The sequence below is a fragment of the Astyanax mexicanus genome, chromosome 13 (assembly GCF_023375975.1).
Source record: "Astyanax mexicanus isolate ESR-SI-001 chromosome 13, AstMex3_surface, whole genome shotgun sequence".
Lineage (NCBI taxonomy): Eukaryota > Metazoa > Chordata > Actinopteri > Characiformes > Acestrorhamphidae > Astyanax > Astyanax mexicanus.
Window position 1 is genome coordinate 32,994,393 of NC_064420.1, and position 20,289 is coordinate 33,014,681.

Genomic DNA, 20,289 nt, shown 5'->3' on the forward strand with positions numbered 1-20,289 from the left:
CAGCAAGACAATGCGCAACAACATGCTGCACATTTTTGCAGCCCCCAGTCCTGACCTCCCTTCAATGGAGTCCTATAGCTATATGTCAAGCTTATGTTATGATCTATACAGGTCCTGGTGCAAGGTTGTTACTCAAGCGCTATTAAAACCCCTCTTATTAATCATCTTGTGTCCTTCTAACACGTGCAGACCTCCCATAACTCACACTGTGCTCACACTGATTACAGAGCTGGTTCTGTGCCAACAGCAGACCGGACATGTGGACCAAGTGGCCAGGCCGTTTATTTTAAAGCAGTTTCTCCTGCTCTCCACTCACACAGCGCGAGAGTAAAACGCTGGATAAGGCACCAACAGAAAGAGAGGGGATTTAAGGATTTTAAACTCCTAAGAGCTATCATTCCCTGAGATCACCCCTCTCTCTTTATCTCCCTCTCGCTCTCTCTCCCTCCTAGCTGGTAATGAGCTCGGGCTCTGTGATGCCACTGCGACTCACCCTGGAGCTCAGAGTGTGAGTGAAGAAGGCGGATAAGAAGCGACAGAGAGGAGTTATGTTCTCAGCTTACTGATGAGCAGTGTAGAGTCACCCTGTCACCTCGTGTATGAGGGTTCACGTGTACATGTGTTTGTTTTTTCTGCATAATTTCATTTCTTGGCTTTGTAGGGAATTTAAATACAAGTAGAGCTGACAGAACTGGATAGAACTATGGCTAAAGTTGTTTTAGCCTGAAATGCACCAGCAGTACAAGCCTAACTCAAGTATTTAGTATTGTAAAAAACTAAAAACATAGATCTCTCACTCTCAAATCTCTCATTTTAGAGATCATGTTATTATGTGTACCCTGATAGCAAAGAACATTGAATTAGGGCTGGGTGAAAGCATTTTCACAATTCACAATATTTATTCTGATACGTGATCTCAGTCAAATGCATCAGTAGCAATATTGGTTCTCAAATTTTGTGAAACCGACACCAATAAAAACAGGGGTTGGACAATGAAACTGAAACACCTGGTTTTAGACCACAATAATTTATTGTCCTGATGGACAGTTCTGGTGGAAACAGGAGAGTTGAGGTGCACGCTGAATTCTGCCGTGATTTGGGCAGCCGTAGTTTTATGTTTTTTAGATACAATCCGGGTTAGCACCCGAACATCCCTTTCAGACAGCTTTCTCTTGCATCCACAGTTAATCCTGTTGGATGTGGTTGGTCCTTTCTGGTGGTATGCTGACATTACCCTGGACACCGTGGCTCTTGATACATCACAAAGACTTGCTGTCTTGGTCACAGATGCGCCAGCAAGACGTGCACAAACAATTTGTCCTCTTTTGAACTCTGGTATGTCACCAATAATGTTGTGTGCATTGCGATATTATGAGCAAAACTGTGCTCTTACCCTGCTAATTGAACCTTCACACTCTCACACGTTCTTACTGGTGCAATGTGCAATTAATGAAGATTGAAGACCAGGCTGCTCCAATTTAGCCATGAAACCTCCCACACTAAAATGACAGGTGTTTCAGTTTTAATCCTGTCCAAATCCTGTAAATCATAATAATTCTTGGTATTTGTTTATTTAGGAGTATTCTAAAGTGTCCTCTTTAGTAACACAGATGCTGTGGAATATCGTACATAATTGGCTTGCAATATATCAAGTATTGTAGAATTACAGTATTGCAATATTATAGTTGTCGTGGGCAACATAATGTTGTATCATATTGTATCGTGAGGTGCCCTATGATTTCCACCCCAAATCATGATATGATGAAATATAATAAATAAATAAAATAATCCCACCCAAATAAGACATTTTAACTGAAATGCCCCACAACTTCAATTTTGTAGCAAATTCAAGTCTTTAGACTTTTTTAGGAAATGTTTGAAAATAGTGTAAAATGATTAGTCAGACGTATTACTGCTATCTAAACTAAACATATATAATCAGAATTACATTGTGGAATTACACAGCACTAATCTTTGCTAACAATTTGTTTTTATTTTTATCAAAAAATATGCTCCATTATATTTATAAAGGCTTATTTGTTCACTGCTGAGATGCAAGTTTAACAGTTTGGTACAGATCTACTAACAGCAGTGAGAAGCAGACATCTGTGGTAATTCTACTGCAGCACCAAATAGACTCGTCTGTCCAGATCTGTTTTAATGAAATCAGCACAACTGTCCCTACTGAGTCAATTTGTTTACAAGCTGCCCAACCATGCAGAAAGCTCTACAGACAACACACACACACACACACACGGACAAACACAGCACTGCAGGGCGTTGCACCCCCAAGGAAGATTAATGTACATAATCACCATAAATAATTCAAAATAAATCTGCAAATTCTGCATAATATCTCTATTGACCTATTCGTGGTCAACAGCTAAACTGTCAGAATGCGACAGAATGTGTTCTGATTGGTTGAAATAAATAGAATTTTTATTGTACCCAGACAAACACTTAACAGAAGCCATTTGAAATATGTATTGTTTGGTTGTGTAACTTTTGACATATTCATTTTTTTTGTCATTTATTTTACTGACCTTAATACAGAGTTTAGTATGACATTATTAAGTGATTGATATATATGTGTTTAGAAAACTCAGCTGATATATACAAATATATTGTATATTCAGTCTACAGTCTACAGTTTAGCTCACCCATTAATGGTGGAGGAATAATAACGGTGTTGCTTAATTTACACAGTAAAAATATGACATTTTAGAACATGTCAGCATCCACAATCCACAGTCAATCCTACTTACCTAAATGGAACATTAATGGCATAATTAATTAAAAATGGTTGATATAATAAGTTTAGCGCATTCCAAACTACACTAACGTTAGCTGACATTAGATCAGACTGGCCATTTCATGCTAACATCAGACCAAAAATATACATAGAGACTAAAGTAAAGTAAAGTTTCTGTTGCTGGAACCAACAGCACAATAACACCACATGATTTATAATATTATGATTAACTAGTTAGCCAAAGCTTTCTGTCAATCACTTCATTCCTAAATGTATCCCCCGCCTTCTTATGATATATCAAAATAACATTTTAAAACTGATTTTTGGGGGATATTTGGTATTATTAGCACAGGGAAAAATAACTGTTAGAATTATACACTGGAGATAAAATGTCTTGCATCTGCATCAATTAAATAGCAAAGGTGCTTATGAAAATATGTCTGAAAGTGATGTGTGTTCAGGTAAATTTCTGGCGTATTGCTATCTTGCAAGCAGAAAACACAGGCGCCCCACTGTCTAAAAGAAAAACTAGAACAGTCATCACTAAAACGTTTTTTGCTGTCTTGGCAATGCAGGCATTTCTTTGTCAAACCTATGCCATAGCCTACATATTGCCATGTACCCTACGCCGATACCTATGCCTTAGCTCGAAACACACATCCCTGGAAATGTAATGCGGACAGCTACAGCTGTGATTGGTCCGCTAGACCTCGCACTCCCGCCCACACATTCCCACCTTCGCAGTTTAAACTGCAGAGCAACACAGAGCCGTTGATATGTGCACATAGATGTATAAACTTGCTCCACTGCGTAGCACACTCTCGCTGAATATAGGTCGGCTATGGCATAGGTTTGACGCAGAAGTATAAATTGACCTTAAGGCACACATGGACATGTAATTTATGTAATTTACGCAGTGTGAAGGAGCAAGTCAGTTTCTTCTGATGAGAAACATTAGACATGTCCAGGTAGTTGCACCGATGAAATAGCAATGCGCCAATGTCAGAGAGCACTTGGCTCTTAAAGGGAATGGTAAGTGGCAAGCTAGGACACGGTGACACGCCCTAAATTAAACTGTGAGGGCCTAATATGTTTAGATAAAATACAATCATTGGTAAAAACCATGATCCCAACATTTCATTCAAAAGCAGGTTGCTTGGACTTTCACACTGAAAATATAAATTTTTACAACATGTCAACGTCCACAGTGATTCTGTTGTACTTGCTAAATGTAAATAATTTGCATAATTAATAAATTAAACAGAAATAAGATTGACACAACAAAAAAAGTTGCGTGATGTATAAAAAGCATGATGTGTGTGCTATACTGACATGTTTTCTGACAATAATCCCACCCCTGTTTTCCATTTCCCTCATTTCTCTATAACTCTAGACTAATGCTATGCCACGGGGACGCCTCTGAGCTCCCCCACTCTAAAGGCACACCCTTCCCCCAGCACACATACACATATACACACACACACTCATACACTCTCGTACACGCTCTCGTACTGCGGGGGCATGTTGATGAAGATGCCCTGGGGGTACGTTGATGATGGATGCTCATGTTTGGCTGTTTAATTAGCTGTCTATGATGTCTATGGCATCAGGGGCTCAGCTGGAGAGGCTGTGAGCAGTTGTGGGGGGGTGTACTGGGGGAAATGTTGGGGTTAGAGGTGTATGTATTAATGGAGGAATAGTTTGGAGTCTTGTTTGTATGGGTCTATTGTTAAACAACCTTGTATTACTGTTGTGGTAACATAAGCATTTGACTGGTGTATTAGCAATAAAACAGTGTTTTCACTTTAATTAAATGAATTGTTTGATAAAATTGACATTATTTTGCTTGCACACAGTTATGTATATAATTTAATGTACTTAATGGCACTGCCACAGTTAATCAAACATACATGCATCTTCCAAAGTTAGAATAGCAAGAATGGCAGTGGGTCATCTTCATTGATGAGTTAAGCTTTTGTCTAAGAAGAGACAACCAACAAATAAATCTCTGTGGCGGCTCCATGGTCAACGTGATACACATCTAGACTTGTTGTGACAGTGTTGGGTCCAATTTTGTAGTCTTTATTGCTGTTTTAACAAGACAATGCTTGTCCACATACTGCTGCCATCTAAAGAGCTTGTCTAGAAGACATGGATACTATGCTATGACCAATCACATCGCCAGACCTATCCACAATTGTAAATGTGTGTGACGTTATCAACACTTCACCCCTACCTCAACATCAGGAGGAACTGTGGTGAGAAAATTCAAGCTGATTGGATGGATTATTGCATGGCACCATTAGGAGGAACCTCTACAACACCATGTGATACACTTTATTTTTTTACATTATACGGAGCCCGGGAGGGGCAGTGGATAAAAAAATAAATAAATTGAGTGAACAATATAGCAGTTTGTGCTCACGTTTTCTTAATTCGAGTTAATGATTTGCACTTTGTGCTGCCAATTTCTTCAATTCGAGCGAATGATTTAGCTTGCACACTACAACAAGAGTCTAGGACGGAAAGAAGCTTTTTTCGCTCGTGAGCTGCGTTATTATTAGCAGATAGATATAGTTATAACCTGCTGAATACAGTGTGCAGATTTTGTCGTATTGGTGGCATCTCCCCCACAGTAAGACTTGTCCCATGTGTGGAGAGGGCGCGGTACACCGTGGAGCAATACAGTCAATTACAGTCATGAATAAAGGAAACAAAAATTTTACTGATGCAGGATAACTGTCTGTGTATATATAACCATATATATCCATATCAAGTTGAAGTTATGTTCAATTAATTGCCACTAAGGCGAAATCTGGACACTGTATTATTTAAATGTAACACTAGAGCATTAATTATCAGCAGGTTATACATGTAGATAACTAATTATCATCACAGCAGCCCTGTAACAGGTCAAGAGCGAAAAATTCTCCTTTCCCAAAAGGCTTCTTGTCTTAGTGAGCATGAAAATAGCTTGTTTGAGTTAAAGAAATCATTTGCTTGAATGAAAGAAATCTTGAGCATGAATTAAAGAATTTGCGAGCACAAATAGCAAATCGTTCAATCAAATAAAAAAAAAAACCTGAGCACGAAACTGCTATATCGTTCACTTGATTAAATTTTTTTTACTCACAGCCCCTCCTGGGCAATACTGTATGTGATGCTCAATACATTTTGCCCATATTGGTCTAGAGTTTAATAATTTACCGTTCCTGGTAACCTTTTTCTTACTTCCAAATCGCTTTACAGTCTGACCCTTTCTTCTGAGTGCATCTATTTCTGTGAAAATGAGTTAATTTTAAGACATATTTTATTTTGGTTTGTTTTTAACAACATAACAGTGATGAATAAACTTATATCTATTCAATTTCATAAATGTGCATTCATAGTAAAATATTGTGCATTTGTACTTATACACACTCTAAGTCACTTATGTTCTCCTAATAGGGAGTTGACTGTTTACACACACATTTTATCAGAAGCAAAGTGAGCAAAGCAGCTGAGCGCAAAACATGATTTATACAGGCTGCTAAATAACTAATTGGGTCATGGTGCTCTGCCAGTGCTTCAGTGTCCTTAACCATAAATGGGTGGAGGCTATCTACAATTACTGTGTTTATTGCAGTATAGCAGCATGAATTTGACTAAAATGAATCACAATGGCTTATTGTAATTTAATAAGAGATTATAATACACACTTTCAAATTTCCAATCATTTTATTACCTATTTAGTTGATAATAATGTGAAGCAGTAATGACAATTTTAACTTTTTTCTGAAAAAAAAAAAACACAGTACATGGATTTCCTAACACTACTAAAAAATATGCGTTATATATATAACGCATATTTTTTCCAATTCCTTTAATCATTTAATAATAATATACACAGCAGAGGAAGAAATTTATGCAATTTTTGCTTATAGCATACATTTTGCCAAAACAGTTCAAAATGGTAATGATGCTGAATTAATCTACTCCATAAGAAATACATGATTAAATTATACACTTTCCCCCACATCAAAATGTCATGTTTCTCTTATGGCTGACGTGCATTTGACAAAAACAAGTGTTACCTATAAATAATTCCATACAGATATCATAAGCTGCTGAAGTAATGATGATAATGTTGGAAATATGGAATGATGGAATGTCTAGAAATATATTTAAATTATATGGAGATATGGAGCTGTGACACTCATATTTACCTCACATGCTGTCTTCATGATTTCTTCTGATTCTCCTTGAGATGGTTCTACTCCTTCATTGGCGGCTTAAAAGGCTTAATTCCCGTCTGAGAAACTGACCCTATGGATGCTTGACTTATTCAATGCATCCTTGTTTAAAACTGGAAATAAAAATATGAAAATCATTCTTCTTCAACCACCTTTAAGCACTTAAACCCAAAAGAAACCTCCCTCAAAACCCCTCTTGACAACCTGGCTGCTACTGTGCACTGTACAAATCTAAATCCTGCTGCTTTAAATCACTAAATGTGTGCTTTCTTTCTTTGAAAAATGCTGCCTGACAAAACAGCATATGATTTGCAGTAGTAGTGTGACTCATTCTGCGAAAAAAAAGCTACACATTTGTGTTTTGTGTTGAGCTGAGAAACAGCTTTTTTACTTGTATGAAACGCTGTGTAACTCAAAAAGCACTAACATTTTCTCTTTAAGGAAGTGTAAAGCTCAGCACAATGCTTCTCACTGTCCTACAGAGCATTTTTCATTATTTTGCTCTATGATTAAGAGGTGGAGCAGTGATCTGAGAGATCAATATTGAGCATTATTATGTATTACTAATTCTGCTTTCATTCTCTCTGGAGATGATGTCTGACTCATACGCTGAGAATAGTGTAATCGCTTTTAAAACTGCAGAAACAGTTAGGCATCCTGTCTGCAGGGAAAAGCAGCTAAAGAAAGCCAACATAATCAACACTATTATTTGTACAAAACGGTAATCCATTACTGATGGGAAGAAAAACAAAGAAATAAAGACTGTAAAAGACAAAACAGGAGATTTTAAGCCCAATCCCATGTCACCCCTTGGCCCTAACACTTACCTCTACCCCTTCTTTTTAAGTGTACCCTTTCCCCTTGGAACAGAGCTATAACGGGAAGGGGTAAAATCTTCCCCCTAAGAATTGTGACAACCCATCAAGCACCTGATACATCATCAGGAGCACTAAAGATCAGTAACCTAGCTGCTGATGGTTAACTAGTTAGTTTAGGACATTGTATGTCATCAGAAAAAGGGGAAATGTTGCAGAAATTAATTGTTATTGTCCATTCCTTAATTTCCTCTGTGATGGGGAGCTGAAATTAGCTTTGATTAGCTTTTTTCTGCCTTAAATCTACAGCCCTGCACCTCTGTTGCACCATTTAAGGTGGAACGGGTAAGTTAGCTGGCTAGTTAGCTACTGAGACAAACTACTAGAGTTTTTATTTTATGCTTGTTATGAAGAATCAGGCCATAAAACATTGAAACTACACATTAAACTATGATAATATAGTGCTAATTGTCATTTTAACAAGGAAAATACTTACATTTGTGATTTTCGTACCAGTGATTCTCATACCCATAGCTTTGAACTGTGCATCTGTAAAATCTCTGTGTGAAGGGATAACAAGTTCTATCATTTCCCCCTACCACTCCAGTCTAACAAGAATTGGGACACCCCTACCTAGGGGTAAGTAGTAGGGCCAAGGGGTGATATGGGATTAGGCTTTCAGGTTTCTTTCAGGTTTCAGCCAATATTACTTTTGCTCATCTAGTCATTTGTATTTTATTTGTATTGGTTAATATAAAGTATTTAAATGAATAATATTTAATTGCTATTTGAAAAGTAAATGTATAGGTGGTGATTCTTTAAATGTGGTTAGTAATAATTTGTTTTTAAATTTGTCAAGATAATGTTTAAGAAGAAGAAGATAATGGGGTTGTGGCCTGTCCGTCCAAAGCTCTGACTCTTCCGCGGTCCAGAATGAATTAAGGGGCTTTGATAAAGAATGAATAAATGTACTAAAGATGCCCAAGACTTAGTTTATATAGGAGTTAATCATTTTAGATTTATTTGCCAATGAATTAAACTCAAAATATGAGTAGAAAATTTGTTTAGTTTCAAATTTACAAATAAAGCAATGTCTATTAACCCCTGGCCAAACATACTGTATATAATATAAATGTGTGTGTTGGGGGTGTACAGTGTGTGTTTTCAAAAATGTGTTTTGATATATGTTTTTCACAAAAAATGAGCCAATGCCAATGAGTTTGAGTTAGAAAAAATATTTTTTTAGTATCATATGATGAAAAATGAAAACGGGTCCCACAGACCCGAACACCACACAAGGGTTAAATGCATCAATTAAGGTCATTTTAAAGGCTTTACTTACTTTTTCTTTCTTTTTCTTTTTTCCCAGTGTTCTCTAGAGTCCTCTACTGATGTGCTACAGCCATATAAACAAGATCACAAGAAATACACAAGTACATTTTTAAAACATTCCCAAACATGAAAATGCCTCTCCTCTCTTATAGCTGACCTCACGATTATGACATAAACCAGTATTACCTTGAGGATTAAAAAATCCTCAAATACAATCATAGGCTGTTGCATTAATTATGGTAAAGTTGGGGCGGTAATATGTTGTTTTGAAAAATATGCAAACATTGGACAAATAAGAATATATTTAATACATTATGTGTCATTTTAGGTTATTGTAAACCCACAATTTTTTATTGACCAAATAACATTTGTGTGCAGCATTGCAGCATTGAGACGAAGGTTACATAGCAACTAACAGCATTTGAAATTTTAATAAGCCTGTGTCTTTCACTGAGCAACTTCTATATTCATGTAAAGATATAACTCAATGTGGATGAATCGGGATGAAGGAGTAATACACTGTTGAAGACTATTGTGAAGCTGCCAGTGTTAACCAATAGGCCATTGAGTTTCCGACTACACCAACAGACCTGACTCAAGGTCAGAGAGCCCCAACCATGATCACAACTACCCTGCAGAGCCTGCGATAAAAGAGATGAAGAACATGAAAGAGAGAGAGACTGAGTGAGAGAAAAAAAGAGGGAGAGAGCGAAAACATGAAAACATGAGTATTCTATTTCTTCTTTCCATGTCAGACAATGCCCTTATGGCAGGAGGAATGTAGTCATAGCAACAGTCTAAGTGTCTCTAAGTGTGTGTGTGTGTGTGTGTGTGTGTGCGTGTGTATGAAGTATGAATACAGATTTACTTTTGTAGATTCAAAAGAGAAGAGCGGGCCAAATTTAATATTTAATGTACACCTTTCTGGTCTCTCTCTCTCTTTCTGTGAGGATTGGTCTCCACTCCCCATGTGGAGATGAAAGCGTTTCAGAGCAAACACTTATCTACCGCTGCAGAATTACAAAAGCTCTGCCTCTGACCCAGAGGCTCTCAGCAACACCTTCAGTCCACCTTAATAATCATAGCTTACTGCACAACTATGCAGTTAAACCTTCGAAGAATAAAACACATCATATTTGCACTGACCGTTCATTTCATAATGTACTTTGTAATATGTTTGCATATGTATAAAAGGTGCTGTATATGTACTGTAAACTTCACCAAATATTTCCTCACAGTTCACAATTCACACAGAGAGTTTTTCTTTCAGAGAGTCAGATTTACTGATATGCACAAGCAGATTTGTGTTGTGATTATTAAGGTACAGGCTTAAAGGTAATTTCTGAAGTGGTTTCTCTGAATAATCACTGTGCAATAATACTGAATTCCATTTGAACGTAGACGTGAGAATTTCCTAGTTCTAAATTACAGCTTCACGCCCAGACTAAACTCTTTAATCTGAGGAGAAGTTTCATTGTCTCTCACTGTCTGAAAGATCAGTAGACTGTGCAGGTTCTTACGTTGAAAACTGGTGCCTCTGACTTTACAATGAATTATATACAGCTTTGGAAAAAAATAAGAGACCACTTACAAAGATGAGTTTCTTTGATTTTATCAAATTGAAAACCTCTGGAATATAATCAAGAGGAAGATGGATGATCACAAGCCATCAAACCAAGCTGAACTGATTGTATTTTTTGAGTTATTCAAAAGCAGTGTGTAAGACTGGTGGAGGAGAACATGCCAAGATGCATGAAAACTGTGGTTAAAAAACGGGGTTATCCCACCAAATATTGATTTCTGACATCCTAAATCTTTATGAATGTGAACTTGTTTTCTTTGCATTATTTAAGGTCTGAAAGCTCTGCATCTTTTTTGTTATTTCAGCCATTTCTCATTTTCTGCAAATAAATGCTGTAAATGAATATTTTATTGGGAGTTTGGGACAAATGTTGTCCGTAGTTTATAGAATAAAACAACAATGTTCCTTTTACTCAAACATATACCTATAAATAGCAAAATCAGAGAAACTGATTGAGAAACTTAAGTGATCTCTTAATTTTTTACTAGTGGTGTTAATCGATTAAAAAAATAATCTGATTAATCACAACAATGTTCTGTGATTAACTGCAATTAATCACACTTGTTCTTCTTAAGACGCAAGTTTTTATAGTGGTTATTTAAATTTAAATAAAAGAATGAATGTAAAAAATGTTCAATGCCTTTATATGATTTATTTAAGTGGTATAAATTAAAATACTAGTATACACTTGAATGTTGGGAAGATAAAACCAAGGTGAGGTGCTGGAATAAAGAATGCATAATAAATAGTTTTTTACTGTATTGTAAACATCTCAGCCTGGTTGTAAGGATTTATGAATTTCAAGCATCCTCACTAAGCGGACGGCAGGATGTACAGTACCGACCCAATGAGTTGTAGGTGTAGAATTCGGATGTGGGTACACCCCTACACCATGCATATGTGTAACACATGCTTATCCCCAAAGCTAGTGCAGACGTGGCCCATGTGCGCAGGATCCACATGGTCACACACTTCCTCCGTTCGCTGCTGCCCTCGAAGGGTTTTGTGGCGGCTCGGTGGTGTTATTGGCTGATCCCTGCCATGGTGTTTAATGATATAGTGCAGCAGGTCCACGAGCGCCAGGTTGACCAGCAGCATAGGGATAGGGCAGATTATTGCGGAAGTTGGGGTCAAACTTAGAGATGTAAGTAAAAAAATAAAAACCTGTATATTTCCACAAATGCAGCAAATCAACATCAGTACACGCTGTGTTGATGTGTGTAAAAAAATAAAAACATGTTAATGATTTTAAATTTATTGTGTGCGTTAACGCTTTACCGTTGACAGCCATAGTTTTTACGTTACATTTACAACACATAGCAGCTTCACTTCTCCTTATCTTTCTGTCTCCACTGTCCTCACTTGCCCCGCCCCCCCCAGACACAACACCAATCAACAGGTGAGTTCTATTCTAAGATTAAATCCGTTTCTCAACACAGTAGTGAGACTGGACTAAGTACTGGACTAGCATACTTACCAATACAGACTTAAACATGTCTGTCTAGTAGTGACTGACAGCTAAATATAGCCAATCAAAAACAACATTTAACACTTGAGAATTATATTTAATATCTTAACCTTTTATGCCTCAAAGATTTTAAACAAAAACACATTTAATTCATCAATTAAAAGAACAACAATAACCCTTAATAGTTTTCTTGGGGCTACATGTTTATTTGGGCAAGAGGGGCTAATGAATATCCACCAGTGGATATATATTTGTTATGTGTAAATGGGCGCAAAATGTCTCTTCTAAAAGCTTGCCTGGTACCTCTACATAGAGACGGTACTTGCTGGTGCAGCAGGAAGTTAAGGAGGCAAGCTCCAGCAGCTGTTTATGAAGGAAGCTTCATTGCCTGGTTCTACGGAAGTGCTCATAAAGCAAAAGCCGAGCATGGGGATTTTCCACTGAGGAAGAGAGCATTCCGCCCCCGTGCCGAGGATACTACTGCAGGAGCAGGAAGGCTGAACAATAGGCTGTTGTGACCTGGAGCGAAGGGGCTCCAAGGGCGATGGCCCACCACACTGGCCTCTGCCACAGCGCCCCTCGACACTCAGATAACCTGCAGTCCCTTAACTGCACCTCTGTCCTGCCCCACAATAAACACCCATTGTTAGAAGTCTGGACATTATCACACTATTTTTGGAATGGTGGATTAAGTAAACACACTGGTGATAAACATGTTGAACACTCAACACACCTATCATAAAGAGTCCACAGCTTTGATTATTTTCTCCCTCGCAAACAATGTGTGTGTGAATATTTTCCACTCTTTAGCCTTTTGAGAGGAAAGTGAATTGTCTGTGGGTATTTTAAGGTGTTCTAGGATGGAACAAACAAAATTCCAACTAATAATAGCAATATTACATAAAAATGAGTTTACAAAAGGTCATGTAAACAACAGTTTAAATTAAATTAAATATATGAATTAATTTGTACAAAAATCTATTTTGAATAAAAATTCTGGAGTAAATTTATGTGATTCAAAGTATCATTACGAAATTAATTAAACTTTTTTAACTGAAGTTTAAGAACAAGTAAACTAAATGTGACATTATTGATTTGCTGAACCCCTGTGCAGGAAGACACAAAGTCACTGGATAGGTTTACCATTTAATTTCCTTTAAGTTGCGCTAACCCACAAAGGTAAAAGATGACAGAGCTTTAACAATCAGTTGAATCTTAGGCCTTCTATCCTTCTATAAATACCAGTAAGTAAATTAGTTATGTGTACACAATTAAATTAACAAAGCTTTATGTTTCTTTTTTTTCTTTCAGGTTCTTTCAGTGTGTCTTTCCCCTATTACAGGATTTTAACACTATTCAAGGCAAGTGTAACAAGTAATTATTACAAGTAGGTATTACAGGGAGGTATTAATGTATATATGCTCTGCTACTAATGAGCAATTAAAGATGGCTCTACTCACAGTAAATTAAGAGATAAAAAAAAACAATAAGAATGAGTTTGGCACACTTCTGGGCCATCATTTCCAGCAGGATGTTGGCCAGGCCACATTAATGCTATCTTCAATTTGAACTCGGATGTCAGGATTTCCTAGGTTAAAGTAGGAAGAGCAAGGTCAGATTTCCTCCAGTACCTTGAGGACAGAGTCCAAGATGGCAGCACTGCACAGCAACAGTAGTGAAAAAAGAAGACTTATAAAGTTTATCACCACTTATATGTTTTTGTGCCTAATTAAATAAGTTGTACTCAAAGTACTGTCCAACTTCTGTCTGTGGACATGTTTTAATGGTGTTTTGTCATCAATGGGGTCTGCTATCATTGCTAACAGTGATAACCTATGTCATAAAAGAGAGAATTACTTTGACTGGAATGACCAACAAAAAAAAACTAAATACTGGTAAATATCTGTCAAACCAGTTGTGGTAAAATCCTAATGAAAAACTTGGAATGTTTAACTGGAACACCATCAAAAGGGGTGTGATGTCCTTACCAGCTTCAACATTCATAGTAAATGGTATGCAACATAATGTTGCTATACATCAGAGTAGTCAACTTTTCCAAATAGCTTCCGAACTTGGCAAATCTTTGTCCTGAAGGGGACATGCTGGAACAGGAAAAAGCTTTCCCCAAATTGTTGCCACACAACTGGCAGCACTCAGTTGTCACTGCAGGCTGTAGCTTTATGTTCCTTAGCTTGGAAGAACATGGGATCCAGACCAAGCAATAGAAAAGAGTAGACCAGTATTACTCTTTCCAATATATATTTGACAGCTGGCACAATACATTTAGGCCACAAGGGTTCTCCACTGGAGTCCAGTGCTGGCACACTTAACACCAATCCAGCTGATGTTCTGCCTTTTTTTTGTGTATAGATCTAAGGCTTGTGTTTGGCTCCTCAGCCAATTGCAGTTCAGTCCAAAACGAAGCTGATGGTACAACACAGCGCGTACTTACGTTGATTTGCTGCATTTGTGGAAATATACACAATAACAAAACCCGTAAATTCAATTAGCTGAAGTACGGAGTATTCACTCTATTCAGTAAAGGCCATTACCTTATATCTACTGTAAGCACACTGACCAAATCAAACTAGTTAATTATCAAAAGCACCTATTAGAGACAGATCTTTAGTGAGTGGGGAAAATGTGCTCGTCGTTCCAACTCACAAGTGCTCTCAGTGAGGTCCTCTTTGGGAGTGTGAGGGAGGACTCTTATTGGATGAGAGCCTCTAGGAGCGGAGTGTTCAGGGAAATGGAACAGTAAGCACCACTCTATAAAGGTTCATTCTCCATCCCTCTCTTGAGACATGCGACCCTTTGACTCCTGTATTATACCACTGCATAACTAATACGGTTCATATGCTCTAAAACATATATGAGAAAGAAAATATGAATGAAAAATATTGATCCCTATTTGTAATCATGTGTTAAGACTTTTAGAGCAATATGTGAATGAAATTTTTAAGGTCCTTTTAAGGTCCCCCGGGAAAATTCTGTTGTGTTGTGACTCACTTCCGTTTGTGTTGTGGTTGTATTTGCAGCTCGTTTTTCTATTTGCAACATGTTTTTCTTTTTGCAGCGCGTTTTTCTATTTGCTGCGCCTGTGTTGTAATTTTGATGGATGTGTTTTGTGCTTTTGCAGCGCTTTTCAATTTGCACTGCGCTGGGCTTTCTCGGCCACCGTAACTAGTGTCAAAGGGTCCCAACTGATAACTGGTCACACATGTCTCTCAAAACAAATCAATCAAAAATTGTTAGATTGTTATGCAAAACATGGGAGTGTAGACCAAAAAGAACATTTCATATTTATAAAATCCCTGTTTTTGATCATTTATACATTTTACTAACAAACACACTATTGAATGCTGCTAACTGTGAAATAGACAACATGCACTGATCAGCCATGACATTACTACCACTATATATATGTAGTAAAGTAAAAACATTGATCGTAAACAGTAGTGTTTGTTAAGGGGTGGAAATGTGACAAGGCTCAAAAACAGATAGAACTTGTGGATTTTTTTTCTGTGGGAAGGCAGTGTTTATTACCTTTAACCCTGTCATCAATAACCCAGTTCTCTACTAACTAATGTAAATTTGTATGTACGCATGTCATTTTCATTTTTATAATATTATTAAATTCCAGAGCGTGCTTTATTACATTTGACATAGTTATATTACTATATATCTGACAGTGGGACACCCCTAGTAGTGATACAAGAAACACTAACAGCTCAGTGAAATGAGCACGTAATTTTGCAGCCAGATATATCAAACTGGCATTGTTCATCAGGATAATGCTCACCCACACACAGCAAGGGCTTTACAATAATGCCTCCTCCATATAGCGACACTTCCTTGGCCTGCCCGGTTGCCTCCATATAGCTTAGCGTAATTTTTGCACTATAAGGCGCACTTAAAATCCTTTAATTTTCCCAAAAATCATCAGTTCACCTTATGCATGAAATTTACCAGTCAGGTTGAAAGCAGCAGTAAAGATAATCCGCTAAAGTACAGCGTTATAAAAGAGTTTCAGTTTAGTTCTACAGCAATATTAGCATTAGCTGATTTGGCCGTTCAGAGGTGAGTATTATCGGTTTGTAGCCTGCTGCTAACCCCGGCTAGCACTGCTGAAGCAGCACATTAGCATTAGCGGCTCATCACAGCGCTAGTTCTTTTACCTGTTCAGAGGTGAGTAATGTTATATTAGACTGTAGCCTGCACGTTTACCGTGTTAAAACAGGCAATGTGGGACAAATAAATAAGCAAATATCGCCCTGGCTTATCGGAACACTCAGGGTTCCTCAGTGTAGCGCTGTTGGGTAGCATTAGCTGCTAACCGCTAGTGGTTAGCCGATAATGCTAATGCTTTAGCTTTAGTGGAAATCTGTGAATCTAAGCTTACTGTAAATAAACGGAAGTGTTTAACTCACCCAAATAAACAGTTTTTAAGAGAGAAATCTGTGTAGATTAACAACCAGTGCTCGTTGACTTGTCTCGTCTGAAATTGTTATTTTTTTTAAGAAATACAGTTTTGTTTACTTAACTAAACTTAGCTTTACAGGTCTCGCCACCTGCTGAATTAGCCTTATAATTTAATGCGCCTTATGTATTAAAAGAGACATTTATTATTTATTATAAAAATAGACATTTATTGATAGTGTGGGTTATAATCTGGTGCGCCTTATAGTGCGAAAAATACGACAGTTATTGCCTTCATCAAGCATTTATGGAACCAGATTCATTCCAGCAACCTACCAGTGTGCAGGATCTGTGTGTACAATCTGTGTGTAGTTTAGCCTTAAAGAGATAACCAATGCTATAGAATGATTTTTTTGGAAAGTGAACAGTGTGATAGCTTAAAGGTTATTAAATGTACTAGAGGTCTCGAAACAGACACTGCAGTTAGTCAGATTTTTAACACCACAATTACTTTGTAAAAAGGAGGACAACAGAGAGATCACAGTGTTTGTGAGCATAGTTTACACACAGGTCTCCTCATCAGTGTAGAGCAATGGGAGGGAGGCGATGTGAGAAAAGCTAGCGATGTATGATCCCTATGGAAACGCATGACTCATCTCTCCAAACACACACACCACACACACAGAGTGAGACTTGCTCACAGGGAGTCACAGACATCCCCACTACTGATGCTACTCCAGTGTCTACAACCACTGCACTGCAGGTTGGCAGAAGAAAGAGGAGAAGGCCATAAAAAGGACCAGGAGAGGCTTTTCTTTACTAAACTCTGACCTCTAGTGATTGAAATGCAGAGCTGCACATGAAACAGCAACATTGCTACTGGTTTGTCGTAGTCTCTTTTATTTATACATGGAGCTCAATATATTACTTAAGCCTGATAATCCTTTTTTTTTTTTACAATAGAGATCCTTGTTAAAGAAAAATGCATATAAGTATATTTTCTAAAAGTATATAGTAAAAGTATATTTTAGCATTAAAATGAATACGTACTTAAATACATACTAAATGTACTATTTTGGAAGAACTTACGGCAGCTTCAGTATATTTCAATGGTAATTAAGATATATTAAAATACAATAGGTTGTGCTTTTGAGTGCTTTTTTGTATATATTCTGCGAACGTAAGTAGATTTAAGTATGTCATAATTTTTAATAGACTTGAAGTATATTGTACATGTAATAGGAGCTCTAAAGGTCTGAATAAGCAAATATAGATTACCCACATTACCCATATTACAGATTACCAATTCTGTGGCTAATGCATCTTGTTTGCATTCTCTTCTATACCATGTAGAAGGGACATTTAAATGATAAATATTAATATTAAGATTATTATGTGTGAGAGACACCTTTTAACTAAAAGCAGAAACCCCTCTATCATCAACCTTAAAATATGTAATGCAACCAAAAAATAAATGGGTACCACTTTAAAATAAGACTAGCTTTATAAAGGGTTTATAATTGGTTTACAATAAGTTTATTAATGGTTACAAATTAGGTTGTAAATGCCTTAAAAATAATTAATAATCAGTTATAGCACATACGTAGAAAGGGCAACACTATAGAAGGATGTGGGTTTACTATTTGACAAACAACAGGTCATTGTTGCCCTTTCTACATACAGGGTTTCCGCCACGTTCATTTCAGTGCGGCGGTCCGCCACGCCTTCGTTCTTCCCCGCCACCCTTCGTGAAAATTCGGAGCCCGGCGTTTTTCCCGCGCTTGATCAGCGTTGCCCCTTCGGGGGTGGAAATCGGTAGAGAGAGTGTGAGTATAGGACACAGCGAGAGAGAGAGACTGAAACATAACGCGAGAGAGAGAGAGAGAAGAGAGCGAGAGCGCGCCTGTAAATAGCGAGAGAGAGAGACTGAAACATAATGCGAGAGAGAGAGAGAGAGAGAGAGAGAGAGAGAGACTGAAACATAATGCGAGAGAGAGAGAGAGAGAGAGAGAGAGAGAGAGAGAGAGAGAGAGAGAGAGAGAGAGAGAGAGAGAGACTGAAACATAATGCGCGCGCGCGAGAGAGAGATGAATTAAACAGTGATTAAACAGCTTCAACTTACGCAGGTGTCCACTCAGGCTCACTCACCTGGTGGAGTGAAAATCACGCTATGTTTCTGTTTCTGGAGCTGTCATAAAGCAAGGATGTAGGGCCCTAGAATAGAGGCACCCTAGAACAGCTCTGTGATGCATTTGTTTTCACGGTCCAGTAAACATTTTATTGTAATTAAATTAAAGATTAAAGATATTATTTGTCTGTTTTAATAAGCACAATTTTTAATTAAATTCAATAATATTTTTTATTTTATTTACTCATTCTCACATTTAAAATACCTAATACAGATAAGAGCGAATAAATAATACATATATATTCTGTTGTGCCCTTTCTCCTCTGTTATGTATAATTTAACATTTTGTGTTGCACACTTTTACGTTTACCGTATCTGAAAAAAGAACAATAAGGATTTATTTTAAAGAAACCTACTTTTTGCAACTTTTTGTTTTAAGTGGGCATTTTTCAGTGACAGTTGGAAATAAAGAAAATAACTGGAAACATGTGTAATTGTGTTATATCGTGATATCATTAACGTGATATAAATTATCGGTTCCCAACCGGGGGGTCCTGCCACCGCACCTTCAAGGAAATCCTGGGGGAAACCCTGACATATGTGTTATAACTGATTATTAATGATTTTTTAAAGCATTTACAACCTTATTAGTAACCATTGATAATAATACTAATTGTAAACCCTTTATAAAGGTAGTCTTATTTTAAAGTGGTACCAATAAATGTATATTCACTGTTCTTTGCTACCAGGGTCAAAACTATGTACATGGAAATGTATATGAAGGTTAAAGCATTGAAGAGTTGACCAAGGATTCTCCAATATAATACGAAAGTAATAAATGACTTAATATCATATTTACTAACATGAATTGGTGTAGGCTAAATAACAGTGAATGTGCAAGTGTCCCAATACTTTTGCCAATATAGTGTAGAGAACTTATGTGGAGTGAGTGACAGAAATTAGCATTTCTCTTGCACGTCTTAGGGTCCATAATAAGGTTACAGTGGTGTGCAAAAAAAAAAAAAAAAGTTTGTTGGGTGGTAATTAATAGGGGGGCAGACTGAATGTGTGTGGGCTGTCAGCATTTCTGCCCTGAACCACTGTCCCAGTATGGCCCTGCACAACAAATAATCACAAAAAATCTCACAATTTAATCCAACCATACATTAGAAAATTTGAAAAGACTGAAAGCTTGTTTAAAATACCAAAGTGTGACACTCTCACACATCTTAAGGCATCTCAACATTTATCATCACTCTGTATATATTGAACATCGTCCAGGGTATTTACAAGATCCACTATTTACAAGATTGCAACTAATTTATTGAGGTTATTTCCCCTTCATGCCCGTAGTTGAATGTACAAGGAACTGTGGAGCAAAAACAAATAAAGAAATCTGACAAAACTAAACAGTGGGTAAATCAGCTAATTTATGATTATTTAGAGCTTCTTCTTATCTCTGTGTTGTATTATTTATTTACAAAAAAGGCTCTATTTTACACTAGGTAACCTAGGTAGTTAGCTTAGTTAACCTACCATCTTTTGTAAATTAAGATTAGTA